Source organism: Globicephala melas, chromosome 16 (genome assembly GCF_963455315.2).
Source record: "Globicephala melas chromosome 16, mGloMel1.2, whole genome shotgun sequence".
Taxonomy (NCBI): domain Eukaryota; kingdom Metazoa; phylum Chordata; class Mammalia; order Artiodactyla; family Delphinidae; genus Globicephala; species Globicephala melas.
The window spans coordinates 65,422,142-65,442,859 of record NC_083329.1 but is presented as its reverse complement, the minus strand read 5'-3'; the positions used below and the strand labels follow the sequence as shown (position 1 = coordinate 65,442,859).

At 36.1% G+C, this 20,718-nt stretch overlaps 1 protein-coding gene across 1 annotated transcript in view; it reads right to left on the bottom strand.

Annotated features, from left to right (window-relative positions):
* CTNNA3 (catenin alpha 3) overlaps positions 1 to 20,718 on the bottom strand; it is a 1,571,950-nt gene that overhangs the window by 6,022 nt on the left and 1,545,210 nt on the right. The gene's annotated exons all lie outside the window — the stretch shown is intronic.

Sequence of the window (20,718 nt, the reverse complement as noted above, 5' to 3'; positions counted from 1 at the left end):
TTTAGAAGAATGGCCTGTATTGAAAACATTCTCCTTTTTAGGTTGCATTCAAAAATGTTAAAGAGCCAGCCTGCCTTAATGGGAAAATCAAATAAGGGGCTTTGTTAAGGCTAGTCAAAATGGAGTTATACATCCAAATTGAAATTGTCAAGCTTATAATTAAATTGAGAAGGTGGCGCCTTCTTTGAATATGAAGAGTTATTCCACTGGGCCACTGATAGGATTCATCTTGTAAATTTGTCCTTTGCCAGCTCTCCATCAGATCATAACAGAAAAGGACAACTTAAGTTGAAAGGGGGAAAATCAATGTATGGAATAACTAAAGAAATTTAACACTGCTGAAAGGGCCATACATGAAGTGAAATATGACATTTATTCAGTTGTAATATATTGTCCTGTCAAAAAGCAATTTTCAGATCTTATTGTTTTCTAAAGCACATCTTCCAGGCCAAAAACATTTTATGTCATCTTAAAAGGAAATAATAAAAAACATAACACCAATTCAGGTGGCTACTCAGAATGCTTTTTAATTCTATCTGAAATGGCCTATTTTGGAAATACTATTGGTAATGTTAGTGATTAGCTATCCTATAGTCATGTTGGCTTAAAGGCAAATGATTAGCTGAAGAACTAATTTTCTATAACAATTATACCCCAGCTACTAGTTACACAGATTCTTTACTAAGTAGTGCTAGCAGGAGGGGCTGGGTTTGGCATGGTTCTCTGACCTTCTGTGTTTCAGCCTGTGCCGTTCTTCTCTCCAGCATCAGGCAGCGCTCTGAGTTCTGCCCTTTTCACAGACATCTACTGATAATACTCAACCTGACATCTTAGTGACGTTGCAAGGACTCTGTGCTGAGAGTAAGAAAGCACCGTTGTTGGTCCTAGATCGTACACTCATCTCTTGCATGACCACAGGTAAGGAAAAACTAGGTTGTGTGAAGCTAAAAATCCAAAGAGCATCGTTCTCCAATCCATGTAAGGACTTCCATTTCATAGACCTTCTCACATTCCTCAGTACTATTTTTCCACCTGTCTTGATCATCATCATTCTACCATTTTAATCCCTCTAGTTGCAGTAGTAAACATTTCTTAGCTTGCTTCTGTCTGCTACAACCAACCAGTAGAAGACAGATGTCCATGTTCCCAGCACTGATCCATAGGTTACTCTCTCTTAGAGAATCCCCTCATTGGCCAGATGGGTTTCTAGATAAATTGGTGGCCGCCAAGATGAAGCTGACAGACAATGCTTTTGTGTCTTTAGCCAATTATTGCACCCATTCTACCCAAGCACTGTTTCAAACTTCCACTCTAATCAAACCTTTGTCACCTCGCATTCTCACTTGTTCTGCAGATTACTTCACTTAAAATATAAAACAAACAAGAAAGCAAGCAGACAAAATAGTAACAAAAACAGAAGCAGCAAAATGAAACTGCCTGAACTTGTCCTTAATTCTTGTCCATTTTTATTAAAATGAAAGTTATCTCTTTTTCTCTCTATAAATGATACTTCTAATTATACCCTAGATTCTATTCCCTCTCTGCCTTCTTGGAGATTTTGCACAATTACTAATTATTTTCTACCAATGCATCTTCATTCTATTCCTTTCTATTGGCTTTTTCACTGTAGTATTTGTTTATATTTTTATTGAAGTATAGTTGATTTACAATGTTAGTTTCAGGTGTACAACACAGTGATATAGATCATAATACATTAAAGCTTTTACAACATATTGGCTATATTCCCTGTGCTGTACATTATTACATACTGTATCTTATTTATTCATACATAGCAGTTTGTATCTCTTAATCCCATACCCCTATCTTGTGTCTCCCCACTGTTAATCACTAGTTTATTCTCTATATCTGTGAGTCTGTTTCTGTTTTGTTATACTGACATTTGTTGTATTTTTAGATTCCACCTATAAGTGAAAAAATACAGTGTTTGTCTTTCTGTCTGACTTACTTCATTAAGCATAATATGGTACAGGTCCATCCATGTTATTGCAAATGGCAAAATCTCATTCTTTTTTATGGCTGAGTAATGAATGTTCTGTTTTCCTGACACACACACACACACACACACACACACACACACACACACACACACACACACACACACACACACACACACACACACACACACACACACACACCTACTTTATCCATTTATCTTTTGATAGATGTTTAGTTGCTTCCATATCTTGGCTACTGTAAATAATGCTGCTCTGAACATTGGGCTGCATGTATCTTTTCAAATTAATGTTTTCATTTTCTTTGGATATATATCCAGGAGTGGAACTGCTGGATCATGTGGTAGTTCTATTTTTAATTTTTTGAGGAGCCTCCATACTGTTTTCCACAAACCAATTTACATTCCCAATAACATTGAACTAGGGTTCTCTTTCTCTACATACCCACCAACGTTTATCATTTCTTGTCTTTTTGATGGTAGCCATTCTGACCAATGGGAGGTGATATCTCATTGTGGTCTTGATTTGCATTTCCCTGATGATTAGAAATGTTGAGCATCTTTTCATGTGCCTGTTTGCCATTGGTATATCTTCTTTGTAAAATGTCTATTCAGATCTTCTGCCCATTTTTTAATATGGATTGTTTGTTTTCTGGATACTGAGCTGTATGAGATGTTTATTTGTTTTGGAAATTAACCTCTTATATGACATATCTCTTGCAGATATCTTCTCTAATTCAGTTGGTTGTGTTTTCATTTTATTGTTGGCTTCCTTTACTGTGCAAAAGTTTTTAAGTTTGATTAGGTCCCATTTGTTTATTTTTGCTTTTGTTTATCTTGCCTGAGGACACAGATCCAAAAAAATACGTCTAAGGCTTATGTCAAAAAGTATACTGCCTATGTCTTGTTTTAGGAGTTTTACGGTTTCAGGTCTTATGTTAGGTCTTTAGTCCATTTTGAATTTACTTCTGTATATGGTGTGAGAAAATGTTTTAATTACATACTTTAAAAAAATTTCTTTTATATTGAAATATAGTTGATTTACAATGTTGTTAGTTTCAGGTGTACAGCAATGTGATTCAGTTATACATATATGTATATCTATTCTTTTTCAGATTCTTTTCCCATATAGGTTATTACAGAGTATTCAGTAGAGTTCCCTGTGCTATACAGTAGGTCCTTGTTGATTATTTATTTTATATATAGTAGTGTGCATATATTAATCCCAACCTCCTAATTTATCCCTCCCCACCACCTTTCCCCTTTGGTAACCATAAGTTTGTTTTCTAAGTCTGTGGGTCTGTTTCTGTTTTTGCAACTTCATTCTTTTACATGTAGCTGTCCAGTTTTCCCAGCACCACTTCTTGAAGAGACTTTCTTTCCCTGTTGTATATTTTTGCCTCCTTTGTCATAGATTAATTGACCATAAGTTCATGAGTTTATTTTTGGGCTCTCTATTCTGTTCCATTGATCTATGTGTGTTTTTGTGCCAGTACTGCACTGTGTTGACTGCTGTAGCTTTGTAGTATAGTCGGAAGTCAGGAAGCATGATAACTTGCAGCTTTCTTCTTTTGTCTCAAGATTGCTTTGGCTATGTGAGGTCTTTTGTAGTTCCAAATAAATTTCAGGATTATTTGTTCTAGCTCTGTGCAAAATGTTGTGGGTATTTTGATAGGGATTGTATTAAATCTGTAGATTGCTTTGGGTAGTATGGATATTTTTAACAATATTCATTTTTCCAATTCATAAACATGGGATCTTTCCATTTATTTATATCATCTTCAGTTTCTTTCATCAATGTCTTATAGTTTTCAGAATATAGATCTTGCACCGCTTTGGTTAAATTTATTCCTAAGTATTTTATACCTTTTTATGTGATTGTAAATGGGATTGTTTTCTTGACTTCTCTTTCTGCTAGCTCATTATTTGTATATAGAAAATCAACAGATTTCTGTATTATTAATCTTGTATCCTACAACTTTACTGAAATCATTTTATTTGTTCTAACAGCTTTTTGGTGGAGACTTTAGGGGTTTCTATATATCATGTCACCTGCAAATAGTGACGCTTTTACTTCTTCCCTTCCAATTTGGATGCCTTTTATTTCTTTTCTTCTCTGATTGCCATGGCCAGGACTTCAATACTGTGTTGAATAAAAGTGGTGATAGTATGCATCCTTGTCTTGTTCCTGATCTTAGAGGAAATGCTGTCAGTTTTTCACCACTTAGTATAGCGTTAGCTGTGGGTTTGTCATAAATGCCCTTTATTATGTTGAGGTATGTTCACTCTCTACCCACTTTGTTGAGAGTTTTTAACATGAATGGATGTAGAATTTTGTCAAAAGCTTTTTATGCATCATGTGATTTTTTTATGGTTCCTTTTGCGGATATTGAACCATCCTTGCATCCTTAGAATAAATCCCCCTTGATCATGATGTATGATCCTTTTAATATATTGTTGGATTTGATTTGCTAATATTTTGTTGAGGATTTTTGCATTATGTTAATCATTGATACTGGCCTGTAATTTTCTTTTTAGTGATATCTTTGTCTGATTTTGATATCAAGCTAATGTTGTCTCATAGAATGAGTTTGAAAGCATTCTTTCCTCTACAAGTTTTTGGAATGGTTTGAGAAAGATAGTTGTTAACTAGTCTCTAAAAGTTGGTAGAATTCACTTATAAAACCATATGGTCCTGGACTTCTGTTTGTTGGGATTTTCTTTTCTTTTTTTTTCACTGATTCCATTTCATTAGTGATAATTGTTGTGTTCATGCTTTCTATTTCTTCCTGATTCAGTGTTGTGAGACTGCACATGTCTAGGAATTTGTTTCTTCTAGGTTGTCCATTTTATTGGCATATAGTTGTTCTTAGTGATCTCATGTAATCTTCTGTTTTTCTGTGGTGTCGGTCATAACTTCTCCTTTTCTATTTCTCATTTTACTGATTTGGGACCTCTATTTTTCTTGATGAGTCTAACTAAAGGTTTACCAATTTTGTTTATTTTTTAAAGAATCAGCTCTTAATTTCATTGATTTTTTTTAATAGTCTCTATTTCATTTATTTCTCCTCTGAGCTTCATGATTTCTTTACTTCTACCACCTTTGGGTTTTTTTTCTTCTTTTTCTTGTTCCTTTAGTTGTAAGGTTAGGTTTTTTATTGGAGACTTTTCTTGTTTCCTGAATTGGTCTTGTATCACTATAAACTTTCCTCTTAGAACTACTTTTGCTGCATCCCATAGATTTTGTATCATTGTGTTTTGCTTTTATTTCTCTCCAGGTATTTTTTGATCTCTTCTTTGATTTCTTCAGTGATCCATTGGTTGTTTAGTAGCATATTGTTTAGCCTCCCCATGTTTGTGTTTTTAGCAGTTTTTTTTTTTTTTTCTTGTCGTTGATTTCTAGTCTCATAGAGCTTTGGTTGGAAAAGATGCTTGATATGATTTTCAATTTTCTTAAAATCTTTTTGGGATATAGGGCTAGAGTTGGAGGGGCTGGAGCCTGAGCCAGGTGCACACTGTGGCTTCTCCTATGCTCAGTGGCCATCACAGCCCTAATGGGGTTGGGAGTGAGACCCAAGGAGCTGGAGCTGAGGCCCTGAGAGAGCTGGGTTTCTCCTGGGTGTGGTGGCAGTGTCTGACTTGGTTTCTACACTTCTGTGCTTGTTTCATTTTTCCCTGTATGTATTCCTTGGCTGGAGACTGGATCATTTTTGGAGAGGTTGATGCCACACCACTGAGCTGGCACCGCCCCTCCCAAATGGGCAAGAGATATATGCTCCTGTGATGGTGGTTTCTGCCTGGAGCTATCATTGCTCCCTCCAGAGTGTGTGCAAGGACAGATGAGAGAGTTGGGAGTGGCTGCCTCTGCCCTGATCAGAGGCAGGGCCGGGGTCTGAGCTGCCTCCATTCTCTCCAAGTTTGTGCACTCTTGTTGGCAATGGTTGCCTTGCACTAGTGGGGAGCAGCACTGAAGCAAGAGGGTCTGGAGTAGGAGCCTGGTGTAGGGTGAGGGGCACAGAGCCCCGGGCAGTTTTAAATTTGCTGCCTCTGTGCTGTGACTAAGCAAGTCTGTGTGTGTATTCTTCAAGAGTAGAGTCTTGGTTTCTTTCTTACAGCCCTCCAGTAATCCCCACCGGTTTTCAAACCAGCTAAGGGGGCTCATCTTGCCAGTGTCAAATCCCAGTAATATGTGGCTTGAACCATGTTTTCCCCTGGGAAGATCCCCTAGTCTGTGATATCCCTCCTTTTCTTTGTCCCCCACTAGGGATGTGTGTCTCAACCAGATCACTTCTCCTCCCTTCCTACCAGACTCCATGTGGATCTTTATAGCTTTGGTTGTAGAAGAGCAGTTCTACTAGGCCCCAGGTTGATTTCATCAAGAGTTGCTGTACATGCAGTTGTAGTTCTGATGTGTTTTTGAGGGGAGGTGAGCCCAGTATCCTCCTACTCCTCCATCTTGATCTCTCTCCTCCTTCACTGTAGTATTTAAATGTTTTTGAAAGGTTTTCTATACTCCCTGACAATAGTTTCTTCACTTCTCACTTATTCTCAAGCAGTCAAACTCTTAGTACGTTTTCCCTTTTTTCTACTAGATACTGATAGATATATACACATATTAAATATATATGGTTTAATATATAATTAAAATATCTAACATTACATATGTGTTAAATATACAACACATGTTAAGTAATTTAATGTGTAATCTTGTATATTTGGTTTCTTTCAATCATTTCATTTATAAGATCAATTAATTCTCATTCTGCTATACTATTCCATTACATAAAGAGTATATAGTTTATTTAGCCATTTTTCTGTTGATGGATTTTTACATATTTTGAGGCTATTATGAGTAGCAATTTATAAATATTCTGGCATGTATGTTTTGGTGAACAAATATATGAAACTTTGTTGGGTAGATACCTGAGAGTACAATCGCAGAGTCATAAAAATGCATATCCACAGATTTCCAAAGTGCTGTTGCAAATTTACACTCCCACCAGCAATATATGAGAGTTCCCATTGCAGCACAAGTTCACCTATGCCTTTTTCCCCATCATCTTTTTCACATTAGCCATTTTGTCAGGTTTATATTTAAGATTTTAATTGGCACTTCCTGATAACTAATGAAGCTGAGCATATTCTTCTATGTTTCTACTAACATGCATCTAGAGACCTTGCAGAATGCTCTTAATAATTCTTAAATATTTTTCCAGATTTTTGGATTTTCTTAGTATACAAAGCATGTCATCTGTGAATACTGACAATTATATTTCTTCTTTTTTTCCCTTGCATTATTACACTACATAGAAATACCAGTACGGAAGTGGTGATACCAGGTATTATTTTATTCATCTTCCATACCAGAGAGTGAGCATTGATTTCTTAGTTACCTCATGGACTAGATACTTTTTTGAATTTCCTGGTAAGAGAGGATTTACTAGTTTTCTTCTTATTTTCTACGTAAAATACTATTGTAATTCGAGAACATGCTCTGAATGATTTCAAAAATGTACTATTTGTTGAGGCTTTCTTTATGACCCAACATGTGGTCAAATTTGATATGTGTCAGGAATACAGGAAAGTAAACTTTAGTATTGCTATATCAGTGTTGTTTTATATCAGATAGTTTCCTTAAGCCTCTTCTCAGTCAAGCCCATCCCCATCCCAGGTTTCAGGCAACAACTGATCTTTGTATCACTATATAGATTAGATGTACCTTTTCTAGAGCTGTATACAAATGAAATTCTAGAGCATGCACTTTTTGTGTGTTTTACAAATACAATGCTGAGGGAAAGCAAGCTTCACCCATGTTACTGCATGTATCAGTAGTTTATTATGTTTATTGTTGAGGAGTATTAAATTTTATATGTATACCAAAACTTACTAATCCAATCATCTGTTGACTAGCATTTTTTTTTTTTTTTACAATTTTCATTATTATGAAAAAATGCTATGGCCATACTTGTACAATTATTTTGTATGTTTTTATTTATAGGAAACTATCAAAATGTTGATCAAAGTTATGTTACCATTTTAAATTACCACCAGCAATAATATTAAATTATAATTACTCTACATCCTAGGCCATATTTGGTTTTTTGGTTTTTTTGATCTTTTTAAATTTTAGACATTCTGGTGAGTATGAACTGAAATGTTACTGTGGCTTTTCTCTGATTGTTAATGATGTTGAGGATATATTAGAGTACTTAATGAATATTCACACATCTTCTTTAACTGTTAAATATTTTGCTTCATTTTTTAGATTACCATCTTTCTAAGTTTTCTTTATACATTCTGGATACAAGTCCTTTGTATATTTTCTTCCAGTCTGATTTTTCTTTTCATGTTCTTGTCTGAGTCTCTTGAGACGTGCAAGTTTTTAAATTCGATGAAATATTTATCAAAGATTTTCTTTTATGATTTAGATGTTTGAAGTTTTAGATTTATGTTTAAGGCTAGGGCCAACTTTGTATTGATTTCTGTTTATGGAGTGATGTACAGTACATTTATTTCTTATTGATAACCCACCAGTTTTCAAGCACCATTCGGTGAAAATACTATTTTCCTTTGAATTATCTTGGACTCACTGTCAAAATTAAATGGATCATCATATGTGGCTGAGTCCATTTCTGTTCCATTTCTATGTTTCTCTTTATCTTAAATACTGTAAAACTTTATGTTTGGAAGTAAAATATATTGAATATAAACTTGTTCTTTTAAACCATTTGATTATTTTAGGTCATTTGAATTGCTATATGATTTATAAAAATGATTTACAAAATTAAGTAGTTTGGTAAGTAAGCCCTACAAAATGCCTACTGGGATATTGATGGGGATTATGTTTAGTATATGGATCAAGCTGGATAGAAATGACAATTTAGCGACATTGACTCTCAACCTATGAAGAGAGTTTGTCGTTTTTGGTTTAAACATCTTGCACATATGACAATAGATTTCTTGCATATATAACAATAGATTTTTCCCTATTAATTATTTTTTGATGCTACTGTAAAGGTTATTTTGAAAATGTCATTCTCCAATTTTTCATTGCTGACATATAATGGATTTTTGTTAGTTTTTTTGTATTTTGGTCTCGTTTCTTGCAACATTTCTACAGTCCACAAATTGTCTCTAGGAAGAAATCTGGAGTTGATGTAGGGCTCACCTTGTTTGTTTTCCTTCTCTCAGAGATTGTGGTCGTCTGACATTTATTGACCAGTATTTGAAAATAGTTCTAATATATATCTCATTCAGTGTTGTGGTTTCTCAGGTTATGTTTACAACTATCATATTACTCATTGTTTCATTTTACATATTTTCATATTATTATTTTCTTCTTTCTTGTTTTGGGAGGCTAATGAAATATTTTACATTATTCCTTTTTTACTCCCGAGTACCTCCTCAGTTATATATATACATTTAGACTACTTTTGAGTGATTTACTAGGTTTAATATAAAGTATTACTTATACCACACTTCTGTAATGCTAGAATCATAGAAAATTTGAATTCCACCTACTCACTCATTTCAATTTTTACAATACTGTCTGTCTGTCATCCTGAATTTCAATTCTAAACAAACATTGTAAACTCAATAGGGAAATTTTAGTATCACTTTGTACAGTAAAATTACCTTGGACTTGCCATTCTCCTTCACCCATAACATTTAGTCAATCACCAAGGTCCAGTTAGTACAGAAGGGAAGGTATTGACAGGATTAACCTAAACTATTACTACCTTAGAGCAGGTCAATTTTGCTCCCCTCTAGTCCATTCTCTACATTAAAATTAAAAATGATCTTAAAAAAAAAACCAACAAAAAAACCATTTCTTTTACAGTACACTGATGGATTTTCATTAGACTTATCTTCATTCTAAGCTTTTGTTACAGATCCCAAAGCCTTAAATTATCTTGTCTCTTCCTGCTTTAACCAAGTTTATTTATTGCTTTTACATTATGAGGTCCAGCCATACAATGAAACTAAACTAATTAAAATATTTTAAATATGCCGCATATTTCTCCTCACCTCCAAGCCTTTTCATAAGGGAACTCTTCTTCCCTTAGGTGTTACATTCATATCACTTTCTCAGGGAAGCATTCCATGATACCTAGACTAGGCTGGAACACCTTTTTATATGTTGTTATAGCAATTTATATTTCATCTAACATCAGAGTCATCATAAAGCAATGAGGTCCATGTAGAAGAGATAATACTCTCATTTTCACCCTAATTGTTTGATACAGGTTACAGGAAATATTAGACACAAAAATAACTTGAAATATTTATGAGTCCCTGTGTCTTTCATCACAAGAAACTTGAGGAGGAAGTTTGGAGCACAATGATCCAAAACCTGTGGGATGCAGCAAAAGTATTTCTAAGAGGGAAGTTCATAGCAATGCAATCTTAACTCAAGAAACAAGAAAAATAAACAAACAACCTTACACCTAAAGCAACTAGAGAAAGAAGAACAAACAAAACCCAAAAAGTTAAGTCAGCAGAAGAAAAGAAATCAATCATAAAGATTAGAGCAGAAATAAGTGAACTAGAGATGAACAATAGAAAAAATCAATGAAAGTAAAACTGGTTCTTTGAAAAGATTAAACAAAATTGATAAACCTCTAGCCAGATTCATCAAGAAAAAAAGGGAGAGGGCTCAAATCAATAATATTAAAAATGAAAAAGGAAAAGTTACAAAGGACCATACAACTACAAGCAACTCTATGCCAATAATATGGACAACCTGGAAGAAATGGACAAATTCATAGAAAGATACAATCTCCCAAGACTGAACCAGGAAGAAATCACAAGTACTGAAACTGTAATTTAAAAGCTCCCAACAAGCAAAAGTCCAGAACCTGATGGCTTCTCAGGTGAATTCTATCAAACCTTTAGAGCAGAATTAACACCTATCCTTCTGAAGCTATTCCAAAGAATTGCAGCGGAAGGAACACTCCTAAAGTCATTCTCTGAGGCCAACGTCACCCTGATACCAAAACCAGATAATGGTACCACAAAAAAAGAAAATTACAGGCCAATATCACTGATGAACATAGACGCTAAAATCTTCAAGAAAAATACTAGCAATCCGAATCCAACATGATCAAGTGGGATTTATCCCAGGGATGCAAGGATTTTTCAGTCTCTGCAAATCAATAAATGTGATACACCATGTCAGCAAATTGAAGAATAAAAACCATATGATCATCTTAATAGATGCAGAAAACGTTTTTGACAAAATTCAACACCCATTTATGATAAAAATCTCTCCAGAAAGTGAGCACAGTGGGAATATACCTCAACACAATAAAGGCCATATATGACAGACCTACAGCTAACATCATCCTCAGTGAAAAGCTCAAAGCATTTCCTCAAAGATCAGGAACAAGACAAGGATGTCCACTGTCACCAGTTTTATTCTACATAGTCTTGGAAGTCCTAGCAATGGCAATCAGAGAAGAAAAAGAATTCAAATTGGGAAAAAGTAAAACTGTCACTGTTTGCAGAAGACATGATACTATACACAGGAAATTCTGAAGATATTACCAGAAAACTACTAGAGGTCATCAATGAATCTGGTAAAGTTGCAGGATACGAAATTAATAAACAGAAATCTGTTGCACTTCTATACACTAACAACAAGAGATAGAAAGAGAAATTAAGGAAATAATCCCATTTACCACTGCATCAAAAGGAGTAAAATACCTAGGAATAAACCTACCTAAGGAGGCAAAAGACCTGTACACAGAAAACTGTAAGATACTGATGAAAGAAATCGAAGATGACACAAACAGATGGAACGATAGACCATGTTCTTGGATTGGAAGAATCAACATTGTGAAAATGACTATACCCAAGGCAATCTGAAGATTCAGTGCAATCCCTATCAAATCACCAATGACATTTTTCACAGAACTAGAACAAAAAAATTCACAATTTGTATGCAAACACAAAAGACCCCGAATAGCCAAAGCAATCTTGAGAAAGGAAAACAGCTGGAGGAAGCAAGCTCCCTGACTTCAGACTATACTGCTACAGTAATCAAGACAGTATGGTACTGGCACAAAAACAGAGATATAGATCAATGGAACAGGATAGAAAGCCCAGAGGTAAACCCACGTACCTATGGTCACCTAATCTATGACAAAGGAGGCAAGAATATATACAATAGAGAAAAGACAGCCTCTTAAATAAATGGTGCTGGGAAAACTGGACAGCAAATGTTAAAAAAAAATGGAATTAGAACATTCTGTAACACCATACACAAATATAAACTCAAAATGGATTAAAGACCTAAATTAAGACTGGATGCTATAAAACTCTTAGCAGAAAACATAGGCAGAACACTCTCTGTCATAAATTGCAGCAATATCTGTTTGGATCTGTCTCCTAGAGTAATGGAAATAAAAACAAAAATAAGCAAATGGGACCTAATTGAAATTAAAAGCTTTTGCACAGCAAAGGAACCCATAAACAACATGAAAAGACAACCCACATAATGGGAGAAAATATTTGCAAATGATGCGACCGACAGGGGCTTAATCTCCAAAATGTACAAACAGCTCATACAGCTCAATATTAGAAAAACAAATAGCCCAATCAAAAAATGGGCAGATCTAAACAGACATCTCTCCAAAGAAGACATACAGATGGCCCAGAGGCACACGAAAAGATGCTCAGCATCGCTAATTATTAGAGAAATGCAAATCAAAACTACAATGAGATATCACCTCACACCAGCCAAAATGGCCATCATCGAAAAGTCTACAAACAATAGCTGGAGAGGGTGTGGAGAAAAGGGAACCATCCTACTGTTGATGGGAATATAAACTGGTACAACCACAGTGGAGAACAGTATGGAGGTTCCTTAAAAAACTAAAAATAGAGCTAACATATCATACAGCAATCCCACTCCTGGGCATATATCCCTAGAAAAACATGGTTCAAAAGGATACATACACCCTGATGTGCATTGCAGTGCTGTTTACAATAGCCAAGACGTGGAAGCAACCTAAATGTCCATCAATAGATGAATGGGTAAAGAAGACATAGTATGTACATACAATGGAATATTACTCAGCCATAAAAAAGAATGAAGTAATGCCATTTACAGCAACATGGATGGACCTGGAGATTATCATACCAAGTGAAGGAAGTAAGTCAGAGAAAGACAAATATCATATGATATCGCTTATATGCGGAATCTAAAAAAAAAATGATACAAATGAACTTACTTACAAAACAGAAACAGACTCACAGACTTAGAGAATGAACTTAGTTACCCGAGGGGGAATGGTGGGGAGAGATAGACTGGGAGTTTGGGATTGGTATGTACACACTGCTATATTTAAAATAGATAACCAATAAGGATGTACTGCATAGCACAGGGAACTCTGCTCAATATTCTGTAATAACCTCAATTGGAAAAGAATGGAGACGTGTGTGTGTGTGTGTGTGTGTGTGTATATATATATATATATATATATATATATATATAACTGAATCACTTTGCTGTACACCTGAAACTAATACAACATTGTTAATCAACTATATTCCAATATAAAATAAAAAAATTTAAAAATTATTTGAAATATTTGTTATAGAACTATATACAGAAACCATATATAAAATATTTTCAAAGATAGGCATGATTTCAATTATTCTCTTCTATTCTTCCCCCAAACAATATTTCCCAGACATTCCACCGCTAAGGTCCATAAAACAAACTTTTCTGGTGTCTAGAAATGGCATTCTTGATTAAATGATGCTTTTCATTATTTGGCAGAAAATTCCAAATTCCTACATTTAGATAAAGATCACTCAGTGATTTAAATGTAGTATCAATAAGATATGTCTAATAGCCTAAGAATAAAATCATTTTTGTAGTATATAACCTATTATATTTGATTCTCAATTCACCACATCCTAGATATGCAGTCGGGGAAGAAATTAATTAGCTTCCCTGAGCTTCTGTTTCCTTTCAGGGTTGGTTGTTAACATTAAGTGTGATACTTAGGTAGGGCTCTACACATATATGTACACATGCACATAATGAAGCTATGACTTTTACAAATCTATAAAGTCAACTGGCAAATAATACAACACAGAATTTGGAGATGTGGATGGAACAAAACTAAGGACAAATTCTACCTACGTTTTCAAAGCCAGGAACAGCACAAGAACATTTCTTGAGAATAAGGTGCAAGAGCAAGTACTAAGACTCTTTCTCATCCCAGCGCACGCGCGCGCGCACACGCACGCACGCACACACACACACACGTCTCAAATTAGCATGAAGCCAGTTCTGCTCATCACAATTCTTTCAGTGAGTGTATCAGTCAGGGTCCAGTGAGGAAGATATAAACTATTTCAGGTGTTTCAAACATGGAATTTAACACAGAAAATTGATTACTGTGAGGCAGTCCTCAATTTGCCATCAGCATGAAATATCACCATTCCTAGTACTGAATGAAATGGAAAAGATGAAGCTATGACAAGCAGCTAAAACACCAAAAGTGGATGACTGCCTGCCAATAGGATGCCAATTGCTCCCACTGGTTAAACCTAGCTAAAAAGTAGTAGTCAAAAAAATCTTGGGTAGAGAAAGGTTCTGGGAGCAAAAGTGACCGTGACTAGCAAAATAAGATTTTTGCCTGAGCTAGCACATCCCCTCAGTTTCAGTGTGTCATGCTTTCATTCATAAAATCTCACGGAACTTACCTTTCCATTATGTGTTCGAAAAAGAAAGTTCATGTCTTTGCTGTCATTAAATCAAACAAATGCTTACACAAAATCAAGTGGTTCTTTTCCTACCTCTATTCTTAGTTAAAAAAAAAATATGGGGGAATGCTGGCTTCTTTAGCTCTCAAAGATTTTACATACTTAACGATCTTTAAGATGCTGTCAAACACACCTATGCTTCTTTAGAAAATTTTTGCTATTTTGTTGGGAAAATAGAGGCTACAGGAATAAGGGAGTGCATAAATGAACTCTAAAATATTATATAGATAAGCACATACATTTTATATATTTATATAAAGGATGTGGTTTTCCGACAGTAAAATGTCACCTTCCCTGTTTTGAAGTACATCTGAAATTCCACCTCATGTTACAAATTTCCTCTGCAACCTAGATTTTCCAGAGTCTTTGATGATTTGACCATGGTTTAAACATAACTCTATAAAATATAGCATTAGTCTCTATTTTAAAATTAAAAACTGAATTTCACAATTATCTATAAAATAAAAGCTATACTGAAACCATGACTCGCTTCAGGTAACTGCCAGTTTTCTGGACTCTTGTGTACCTTTTTAATATCGTATGCTTCCTGTGATCTCACTTAAGTGGTAGATCTGGGTGCGACTCCAGCCTCATGCCCACTATGTCCTACAGACATTACAGTCATGTTCTGTGTCAGTGGGTTGAATCTAGGATAGGAAGCAGCTTAACTCATACCATTATTGCTTCATCCACACACTGGAAGGAAAGGGCGGCAGGTAACAAGACAGAGCAGTGCTTCAGAAATTATTCCAGGGAAAGCCTGGAGCAACATAATGCTGTTATCTCAAATGTGAAGCATGGAATATGTCAGGTGTAAAAACCGTACCTCGAGGAAAACAAAGTGTTTTGAAAAATGACTGTCTTCTATTTATTTGAGACTCACAAACTTTGTATCTGAGTAAATATCAGAGGTTAGAAAAGCATCCACAATGGGGAAATACTAAAATGTTCTGTTCTGGAATTTAGTCTCTTTTCAAATCAGAAATCTCTCTCGTCTTGCCTAGAATGCGTTATAAAACAGAAAACCCTCTTCCAGAGTCTTTCTATAGATAATCACAGCTGTCTCTTAGTTGAGGGGATGAGATTCAAAGGCATTTCAGAGCAGCTGGTTGTTTCCTCCCAGCTGCTTGGAAAATGGGAAACTTTATTGGCAGCAAGCCCCAGGCCCAAAGCAGTAGATATGTAAACTAGCTCTCAGGCACTGGGATTCAGCAGGCAGCCAGCAGAAACATGAAGCCGTGAGTGTTTTTAAATCACTGTGATCTTAGCTTTTGTGTGAATTTAAAGAATAAAGCCCACAGGGTTGGTAGGTTACTGTATAGGTGTGCAGGTATGTGTGGGGAGAGGGGAGGAAGGAAGGAGAGCCAGGTGGTTAGGAATATGGACTCCGGAGACAAACTATTTAAATCCAAACAAGTTCTTTCTCTAGGTCTCAGTTTTCTCCTCTGTAGAATGGAAAACCAACAACATCTACCTCGTAGGATTGCCATGCGGACAGATTAAGGATATAGCACAATGCACCATATATATACACTGATTCACTGTCATTATGTTGTTTTGAAAACAACAACATTCCATTCCCACTGGTTATTGCAAAAAGTAAAAGAATGAGGAAGGGGGAAGTTGTAATAGTGACCCCTATTTTGTAAACTTGTGTCAAGACCATATGCTTTAAAATAGTATCTATAATCCTAATAACAACCCTATGGGGTAGGTATTATTTTTCCCATTTATCAGATAAGGTATCTAAGAACTATGACTCAGAGAATTTCAATGCCTTGTCCCTGGTAAGAGGTTTTGGGATTAAGCCCAGATCTCTATAACTCCAAATCCCCTGCTCACTCAACCATCTTGTGCTGCTACGCCCTCAAGAAAAATATTTTGTAACTTAGTGAAAAGTCTTGTTTGGGACTGTTTTGCTCTGGCTGAGACCTCCCAACCCACTCTTCTTGTTCTCCCTCAAATATGTTGCACTGAGGTATTCCTCCTTTTTCTCTGGGGAGTCTTTTTGTTTTAAGCCCTGAACATTTAACTCTGTTAAGTGATCTCCAATCAGTTTCTCTGAATGGCACTCCCCAGTCTAACTCTTGTACTCCAGAACTGTGTGCCACATGTGATTGCTCATAATTTTCCTACTGCATCTTAATCAAGAGAATGATTGATTTTTCTGATAAAAATTGTTTGCATTTATAGGTAAATCTCTATTTTTGTAGCACATGATTTTTGACTGTTTATTACATGCCTAACAATGTGCTGAGTGTTGTGTGTATGTGTGAGTGTTTACCACTTCAGATGCCTAGGGTTTTCTCTTCTCTTTTTAATCCCACTATTCAACTTGAACATCTACACGTCCAGGAAATACAACAATGTAATGACAATAACAGAGTGGTCACAAAGAAAGAAGAGGGCTGTCCTCTAGTTGAAAGCTTTTAACCCAGAGGTCAGACACACTGGTGCATTTCAATTACTTGTGCCATGTGTCACAGGGTTCAGAATTTGTTGGTAATAATAATAGTTCAAATACTGAAATTGGGGAATGATATATTGTTTTCCCATAAATTAGAGTGGCTTCAAGGTTATCCCTCTAATTATATCCTTTCACTCACTTGCATTCTGATATACTTCTTGGAGTGAAAAAGAAAAGAACTAAAACTAGTTTCCTAATAATTAAGCTAGAAGCCCACTTTATCAATACAGTGTTCAGTGAAGTGTGTCTGCTCATAAGAAATATATTCTGTATATGAACGCATGTCATGGCAGCAAAACAAAAACAAAGAGTTACTGTTCTCTGGTAACTGGAGGCTGAGACTAAACAGATTATTTCCCTTCAAAGGTGTTCCCCATAACACCAATATGAAATAAATAATACGGTCATCTTCTAAGATTCAAGGTCTAATTTACTTTTAGTAATCTCTGTTTTATACATTTCATAAGTATCCAATTCATGTTGCTTCATATTCCACAGTGTCTTCTGTGGTGGACACTAGCAGCTGAGTACCCAATAGTCATTTCCCCATTCTTCCTTAATAACTAAATTTCTGCCTGATTTTTATTCAGGCAGAAATTTACCCACCATTGAGAGATGAAACATTGGTCTATGACCCTTTACAAATGATTGGTCTAAGGGTGTTTTATGTGACCCAATCCTGAACAACTGGGTAGGGGAAAATCTCCTGGGCGTGATTCTGGGAAAGATATTTTTGTAATAAAAAATCATGTCATATAAAGAGAAAGCTCATTATTTTACTTCTTAAAAAGCTGTGTAAAAACATGAAGTTTGCAGCCGCTGCATTCATACTGAAATTATAAGGGAACATTATAATTTAATGTTATCATTTAAATTATAAGAGATGACGGTAGAGGGAAATATGGAAAGAATCTAACTTTAATGATATTATTAAATATTGGAGCAACCACTATCTGGACTTCTTGTTATGGTTTAAACCACTGACAGTAAATTTTGTTACTTGCAATTAAAATCATTCTTCTCTCAAATCCTATTACCACTTCTGTAAGCCCAGCCCAAAATATTCAGAGGAAGATGATGCCATCATATTCCTAGCTGGTATTCCACATCCCAAACATCATGGAAACATTGGTTGCAGCTACTTCCTTCCAGCACTATTCGTTCAAGAACATACAGAAACTCTTTACTATGGGTTTCATACTATGGGTACTCGGTTTTGCACTCACTTATTTTTCTCCCGGGTCATATCTTTACTTAAGCATGACCATTGCATTTGCTATTGCTCACCTACACCTAGTTCATTCTGCCTCACAATTTGAATCGCAAACTATTTACCTATGAAACCACACCACACTCACCTAATTCGTATCGATTTCCACCTCTAAAATCCAGGTTTTAAAGCAAAGTAATCGATTATTTCAATGAAAACAGTGTCTGTAGGTATGGAACCAATCAGCATGATACTGAGATCTTGTTCAACAATCTGAGAAAGAAATAAAAAACGGACAGAGAAGTCTCTGAAAAAAGGATAGGATAAACTTCTGGGAGAATGGAAAGAGGTCAAGGCACAAATGTTGTTGCATTGAGGACCAAAGGCAAGCTCCCTTAGGAGTGAAAGACCTTAGGTACAAGGAGGTCAGACTTTTCACCTTAGATAAACATTGATTGGGGACCTATAAAAGACAGTCACTCCTTTTAGGAAGCCGTGTGGCTTTTTAAAGCAGAAACTGGGGCCTAGCATTGCAGAATGGAGATTTCACCACCTAACAGAACCACAACATCACCGAGAGAAAAGGGACTTTGCCACCTTATTTGCCACCAATCCAACTATTCATAGTTCCTTTCTCATAGCATACAATGAAAACCACGCCACCTTGCCTTTGTGGATGTTTGCCTCTATTTCAAGAATTCTTTCTTGAATTGATATTTATTTTTCAAGACTCAGCTGGATTATTCCAGTAATTCCCCAGTGAGATGGTCACGATTTCCCCTACTCCATTTTCCCCTTTCAGATAGAGACCAACATTAGTTTCTCTGTGCTCCCTATTTTACTTTGCACATACTTCTATAGTAGCACTTACCACAACGAACTGCTGTTTACTTTCACTGATCTTCACTGTGGAAAACAGAGATGCAAAACTAAAAATCTGGGATAAACCAAACTCTAATTTTATTTGATTGTTGGCCCACATTAAGTGGTGATTACATTTTTTAAAAAAATCCTAGATAGATGGCTATCATTTTCTTTGATTTTGTGGATCTAGTAAATCATGACACTTTGCAAGCATGTCTGCCACACAAGAACAATCAGAATAAGGAGTTGAAGAGAAATGCCAATTAGTCAAAACAGGTTCAGACTTACTGTCCTATATCCAAAAATTGAAAACAAAAACAAAACATATTAGTAGGCTCTTTTGATGTTGCCTTAATACAAACCAAGAACATTTAAAAGAATGGAGGCGGCTGAATAAAATACTCCATCAAGGAGAAAAAAAAGAGATTTTTAAGGTGAACAATGGTTGTGAGCAGTCTCAGTAAGAATGCTATAGTTGAGGTGACAGTTATCTCTGGATTGAGTGTGAAAAATCAATAACCCTCTGAACTTAGCTGAATGCTGTATTCTGCAGTACTTGACTCCATTAAAACTGGAATCTTAATGCTCTGTTCTACTTTCCTAACATTGGTACTTAAATATGCTTCTTAAACCACCCTAACCAAAACACCTGAGTAATCTATAGGTAATGTAATGGCACCGGGAAGAGAATACACAATTTCTTCTCAGCCCAATTTGTTTCTCCCTGCTGTGTCACAGAGATGATGCAAAATATCACTGATGTCATGACTTGACTGGCCACACTTACAACCTTGACACTGTTTATTGGAATTAAGTAGGCAGTAACATTGGTTGGAGGCTCAAAGGGGTTGGTAAAGACTTGACAGGAAGAAGTCTGATTTATAAACTTTCTCATCTATGGGTTTTCAAGAGAACTTTCATGTTCTAACCTTTGTGGCAGTGTCCAATTTATCCAATAAACCGTCCAATAAACAGTTCTTGAGAGGTTTGTGAGGTCTTGCTGCGACTATCCCCCCAGGGCTCACCACAGAGAGCAGACAGAAAAACCCATCTCCCAGTCTCTCCCTGGAAGAGGCCTATTTGCATACTGTAAAAGCTGCTGCCCAAGGGTCAGGCTTCTGATTCAGCACACATGTAGGAGCTCACTGCCCTCCTTCCCAGAGACTGGGGAGGCCAGTGGGTACCATTTCCACATTCTCCATCTGGCTCACTCCGGGTCCTGCAGGCTTCCTGGAGGGAGCTTATAAACATGTGTGGCATCGCAGCTTCTGCAGCTGCCACCCAGAGGATGGACCCCTTGACTGCCTGGCTCTGGTGAAGAGTGGAGCTTGTGTTCCCAGGCCACACAGGACTGTTGCAAACCAAGGAACGGTTCTTAACCAGCTACTGCCTACCCCCTCTTCCCACCAGGGCTCAGTGCAGAGG